The sequence below is a fragment of the Hypanus sabinus genome, unplaced genomic scaffold, assembly GCF_030144855.1.
Source record: "Hypanus sabinus isolate sHypSab1 unplaced genomic scaffold, sHypSab1.hap1 scaffold_754, whole genome shotgun sequence".
Classification (NCBI taxonomy): Eukaryota; Metazoa; Chordata; class Chondrichthyes; order Myliobatiformes; family Dasyatidae; genus Hypanus; species Hypanus sabinus.
Genome location: NW_026781605.1, coordinates 188,657 through 194,591, shown reverse-complemented (window position 1 = coordinate 194,591; position 5,935 = coordinate 188,657). Strand labels below are relative to the sequence as shown.

Below are 5,935 nucleotides of genomic sequence, written 5' to 3'. Positions count from 1 at the left end.
ATTGATGCAGCAGCGAGGAGTAGAGTCCAAGAATGATGGAGCATAAAAACGGGTCCTTCGGCCAAATATCTCCATACTGACCGACGTGGACATCTGATACCGTTTTCCGTGATTGGATCAGATTCGTCAAACTATTCATGTGTACTTCAAAAATTAGTAACGACTCTGTACGCCCATTTCCTTTGTCAGGCTGTTCAATGCACACAGCAACTTCTATGTGAGGAAACGTCGCTCGGAATCCAACTACATTTCTGCCTTTTGCAATAAAATGCCACCAGGCCGAACCTCTCCCTGTAACTCAATCCCGCGAGTCCCTGCAAATATTTGTAAATACTGACTGCACTCTTTTCAGCGGACTTCTGCCTTTCCTATCACAGGGCGACCAAGACTGTTCACAGAACTCCAAGCGCGGTATCTCCAAGGAGAGGGGTAGTGTAATTGAAGTGCGCATCTACGCTTCTTTCCGAAAGTCTGAGTTACTATTCGATTGCAAGGTCAGATTCTAAAAACAAGATCTTGCACCGCAGCAACCTTCCCTCTGTTTTATTTTACTGCTTCGGGGACAAACCATTGCTCTGAGCAGAACATTGTTACCCGGTCTTAAAAGTGCTCGGCACTTGTAATGTTTTTTTTTTAATCTGTAATATGCAAGTCAAACGATGACCAAACATAACACACAACACACGTAGACACTGTCAGGCAGTCACAATTGACAGGGAGGATGCAACAGTGAAATGTCCTGACGGGACGACGTTGGTGGTTTCTTAAAAGTAAGACTTCTATTTTGTCTTTATTGTGACCATCTTTGACAGTGATGTAACTTCAAACAATGACAATGCACATACGTTGAAGCTAAAATTTTTCATTGTAAATGTGATACGTTTAGTGCTTAGCACACTTATGGATTATATTCATTAATACAGTTAAATTCAGTTTATTTCATTATTATATTCCCAAAGATGTCGAAACATTTTAGCATAATTTCAAAATGATGTTAACATGGTATAAAAGAAATTCCAGCTGCTTGTCCACAAATGCCACGTTCGCGGGGGAATTTCAATCATGGCGAGGCTGTGGTATGGAATTGATGATGGGCGCAGTAAAATAAGTCCTGATCCTTCGAGCCGGAATCGAACCAGCGACCTAAGGATGACTCCATTTCCTCTACAGTCCTCCGCTCTACCAACTGAGCTATCGAAGGAAAAGCGACACCAAGTTTCTCCACGTTGGCTCCTACCGACAATTATTATGCAGATTTCAGCCTGGCATCTGTCGACCGATGGCAAAAGCCTGCCTATGGCAACTATCTCGTCCTTCCAGCACTGGGGGCCACAGGCCACGGGATGACGCCTCTCACCGCGCTTCTGACAATTTTAGGGACACTACGATTCCAACACAGCTCTTTGATCGTCCTCGCCCGTTCAAATCAAAGGTAACTCAGCTTTCTCTTTTCACCCAGTAACCAGGGCAATGTCCTCCTAACCACTCACCTGATTTATGCCTGAATCGTCGCCTGCAGCTCATGCATTACTGAAACTCCAGCTGCCAGCCGGCTTTCCCTCCTATCTGCTTTCAATCAGCAAACCTACGACATTTTCTCCCGGCCCTTTGACAGAGACACTTTCCGCTCGCTCTGCGCCAACCGCATCTTTTGTACATTCCAAGTTCAGGGATTTGATTGAACGAATCCTCGGAATACAAAATGTCAATGGAGCATCGATCTCGCTACCTCTCGCATGCTAAGCGAGCGCTCTACCATTTGAGCTAATTCCCCAGCACGTCAGGCTAACCTCCTATAATTTGCTCCTTTGGACAAACATCATTGCATGCCTGCCACTGTTCACTGATGCACAATCAGCAGCTCACAGACAGGCACACACACTCACTCACTCAGCAGTAGCTGAGAGCGGCGTGTGGTCTCTGCTTCCGTATAAGTAATCGAAAGGTACTTACCCGGGATACCGACAATTACAATGACGGTGTAACAAGTAGCCCTGTCTCGAAACATTGTTGATCCAAGGCTGCTCTGTTTGGAATGTTGTCAATTTCTAAATTTCATAAAAGTTGTAAATAGCCAGTAAATAAATTCAAACAGTTATAACAACGCCCAGAGAGCAAATTACTTTCGCGCCTACTGGGTGAAACTTTTCACGGATCACACGTTGTTGAGAGTCCACAGCGTCTGGATGTTTCCGTCCTCAATGTAGCTGAAGCACAGAATGAGGTACTTTTATAGAAAAATCGGTCACCAATAATGAAAACAACTTGCACAGTGACTGGTGCTAATTACTGCTAGTTAGCAAAAATATCTGTGCTCTAACGAACCGTAATGCTAGTGGGGAAATAACACGCTTTATTTCATTGAACTGAACGCAACACCTGTCATGAAGCCTCAACAGACGGCCGATGCTGGGATCGCAACACCAGCTGCGATGTTGTTAAACTACTCCGTGTAATGACAGGACATTATCTGACCATCGCTGGTGAGGACAGTAGTCTGTAATCCTGTGGGTGAGTCCACCTCATCAGCGCTGATTCCACACTCACATTGCGAGTGGAGTCTCTGACTTGTTACTTCCCCGAGATGACGCACCTTTCATGTGATTCACTGTCACTTTGCTTGCGGGGATTTATTTTTTACTGGACATTAACATGATTGATTTCTGGCGCAAACCCTCACTGTTTGCACTGTTACCGGAGTCAGTCGCAAACACAGATGTTGGCGAGTATGCGGCGCGAAATGGAAACCAATGACCCCAGCATTACAGACATTGTCCGCTGCAGTACCAGAGAAAAACAGAAAATATGGTATCAACACCGGTTTCAATGCAAATAAGTAGCTGTGACGATATTAAATATGTTACAGAGTTACTAGATGATCTTCGAAGCTGGATTTCAGAAAGAAATTGATTCAGGGAAAAAGTGCGTATAAAGCTGCTAAACAGAGATGAACTGCGTAATGGGGCATAGATACACGGACACAGTAAAGCATCAGGATATTTAAACCGAGCTATCAGTTCAACCCCTACAACATCACTGGCCTTATGAATAAGATTGTTGATTCTGTTGCCGTCTGCTACCCTCAGCCTGCTGCCCCAGCACACAACAGCAAACATGATAGCACTGGCCACCACAGGCTCATAGAACATCCTCAGCATCGTCCGGCAGATGTTAAAGGACCTCAGTCTCCTCAGGGAATAGAGACTGTTCTGACCCTTCTTGTAGACAGCCTCAGTTTTCTTTGACCAGTCCAGTTTATTGTCAATTCGTATCCCCAGGTATTTGTAATCCTCCACCATGTCCACACTGACCCCTTGGATGGAAACAGGGGTCACCGGTGTCTTAGTCCTCCTCAGGTCCACCACCAGCTCCTTAGATTTTTTTCACATTAAGCTGCAGATGATTCTGTTCACACCATGTGACAAAGTTTCCCACTGTAGCCCTGTATTCAGCCTCATCTCCATTGCTGATACATCCAACTATGGCAGAGTCATCAGAAAACTTCTGAAGATGGCAAGACTCTGTGCAGTAGTCTTATAATATAATATAATAGAATATGCTGTTTTGCCAAATCATTGCTGAACTGACTGACTAGAATTGCACAAAAATGCGGTAATTATTTCCGCCTACAGCAGACTATGAGAGAAATGGTCAGTGGTCCCATATTGATGCCTCGCCACATCCAGCCTGACGGGAGTACCCTTACCCCGCTGGGGAACATCCCGCAGTGGCATTTGGTCACAGAGTCATCGAGCAGTACGGCACTGAAACAGGCTCTTCTGCTCATCCTCCAGCGCCGAACTGACCCTCTCCCTAGTCCCGTGGACACTGCACCTGGAACATGTCGTCCATAACCCTCCCATTCGTGTCGGATCCAATTTCCACTTCAATGTTGAAATCGGTCCTGCGTCCGCCATTTCCGTTGGAAGCCCGTTCCACACTCTAGCTGCCTCAAGAAGATGTCCGCCGCATATTGACCTGATATATTCCACCTTTCACCCGTAGCTCACTACTCTAGTCAAACCTCAGTGGAAAATCCCTGCTTGTATTTACGCTATCTATACCCTTCATCAACTGGAACATCTCTTAAAACCCTTCCCTCTTACTCAGCCGCTTGGAGGAATACGAACCTATTCCTAACCTACTCAATTCTTCCCTCCAACTCCCCTCCTCATGTCCCCGCATCATCCTTCTAATTTTTATATGCACTCCGTCAAGATTACTGATATCGTTCATGCAGGTTGGTGACCAGAACACAAACAATACCCGATATTAGGCATTACCAACTATACAACCCTCTTCTCGTCGCTTCGATGTCTGGAGGTCGATGTGCCTGCAGTTCTTTCTACAACCCTTTCTGCCTGCGACGCCACCTTCAAGGGATAATGGATCAGTTTCCCAGGTCCCCCGTTATACCGCAGTACTCAATGACTCCCCCCTTTTAGTGTAAGTCCTATCACGGTTTGTCTTCCCAAAGTGATACACCACACACTTACCTGTATTCAAGACCATCAGCCACTCTCGCTGTCTACCACTCATCCAATATCGGGATCATTCGCAAATCTGCAGATTCAGCTTATCAGACTGTCAGTGAGATCGTTGATCTATATAACACACAACAATGGACCCAGTGCAACACATGCGGTACACCATTAACTACAGGCCTCCAGTTAGAGAGGCCACTACCTACTACCACATTCTGGATTCTGCCTGTAGGACAGGGGTTCCGATATTTTTATTGCATGGATCCCTACGATTAACCGAGGGGTCCGTGGATACAAGGAAGGGAACCCCTGCTGTCAGCCAATGTTGCATCCAATTTACTACCGCATTAACAGTGACAAAAGACGGAACACTCCGGACCAACCTCTCAGGCCCGAGATTGACAAAGGCTTTTTCTAAAGTCTAGGCGGACATGAGCCACTGAAATTGCTTCATCAGTTTTCCAGGTAACCTCCGCGAAAAACCTTGTAAGATTGGTCAGGCACGACCTAACACGCACAGAACTAATAAGGCCAAGTTTAAACAAATATTTACATATTCGATCCCGTAGAATATCTGCTAATAATGTACCCAGTTCTGACGTCGTGTTCAAGATCTTAGTCCCAGAATCTTTCTTAAGTAACAGAAAACATTAGCAACCATCCAGTTGCCAGGCACCTGACCCGTGACAGACCTCGGCAGACCCAAATGCGGTGTAACCAACACGCCGGCAGATTGTGAAAACAAAAGCATGTTGAAATACCTGATTCTGAGTTATAGAATAAGGAGCCGTTTGCCATTGGTATGCTCGGCTGGGCTTGGAGTGCTCTATAAATCTCAGCACGGTGTGCATTATTGATCCGGTTGCATGGCTGCCCGGTGTGGGAACACCAATAACGCAGAACGGAAACACCTGCACAAGGTAGTGGATGCATCCCATCCAATCACAGGAAAAGCCCCACACACCCGACAGGTGAAAACACAGGAAACTGGCGACACAGCTACAACGTGTGACGTCACAAGGAAGCAGAAGGCATAAACAAGAGCGATCACCTTTCAGGTGATTCTCTTTTACCCCGGCTTCCATAGGAAAGAGACGCAAGACCAGGTTTAGGAACAGTTCTTCAATCCGACCATCAGGCACCTGCAACAACGCGGATTACTTCACTCACCGCAAAACTGAACAGATTCCACAACGATGATCACACTTTCAATGGCTCTGAAAGTCATGTTCTCCTAATATTGATGTGATGTATTCATCTATCATGTTATCTACCTCCCTGTCTATCTGACTTCCTATCTACCTATATTTATCTATCTATCTATCTATCTATCTATCTATCTATCTATCTATCTATCTATCTATCTATCTATCTATCTATCTATCTATCTATCTATCTATCTATCTATCTATCTATCTATCTATCTATCTATCTATCTATCTACCTATCTG

At 45.3% G+C, this 5,935-nt stretch overlaps 1 non-coding gene across 1 annotated transcript; it reads right to left on the bottom strand.

The window, feature by feature from the left end:
- Positions 1-1,115: 1,115 nt before the first annotated feature.
- Positions 1,116-1,201, bottom strand: trnay-gua (transfer RNA tyrosine (anticodon GUA)). The gene is given in 2 exon segments: positions 1,116-1,151; positions 1,165-1,201. It is a non-coding gene; the product is annotated as a tRNA-Tyr (tRNA).
- Positions 1,202-5,935: the final 4,734 nt, after the last annotated feature.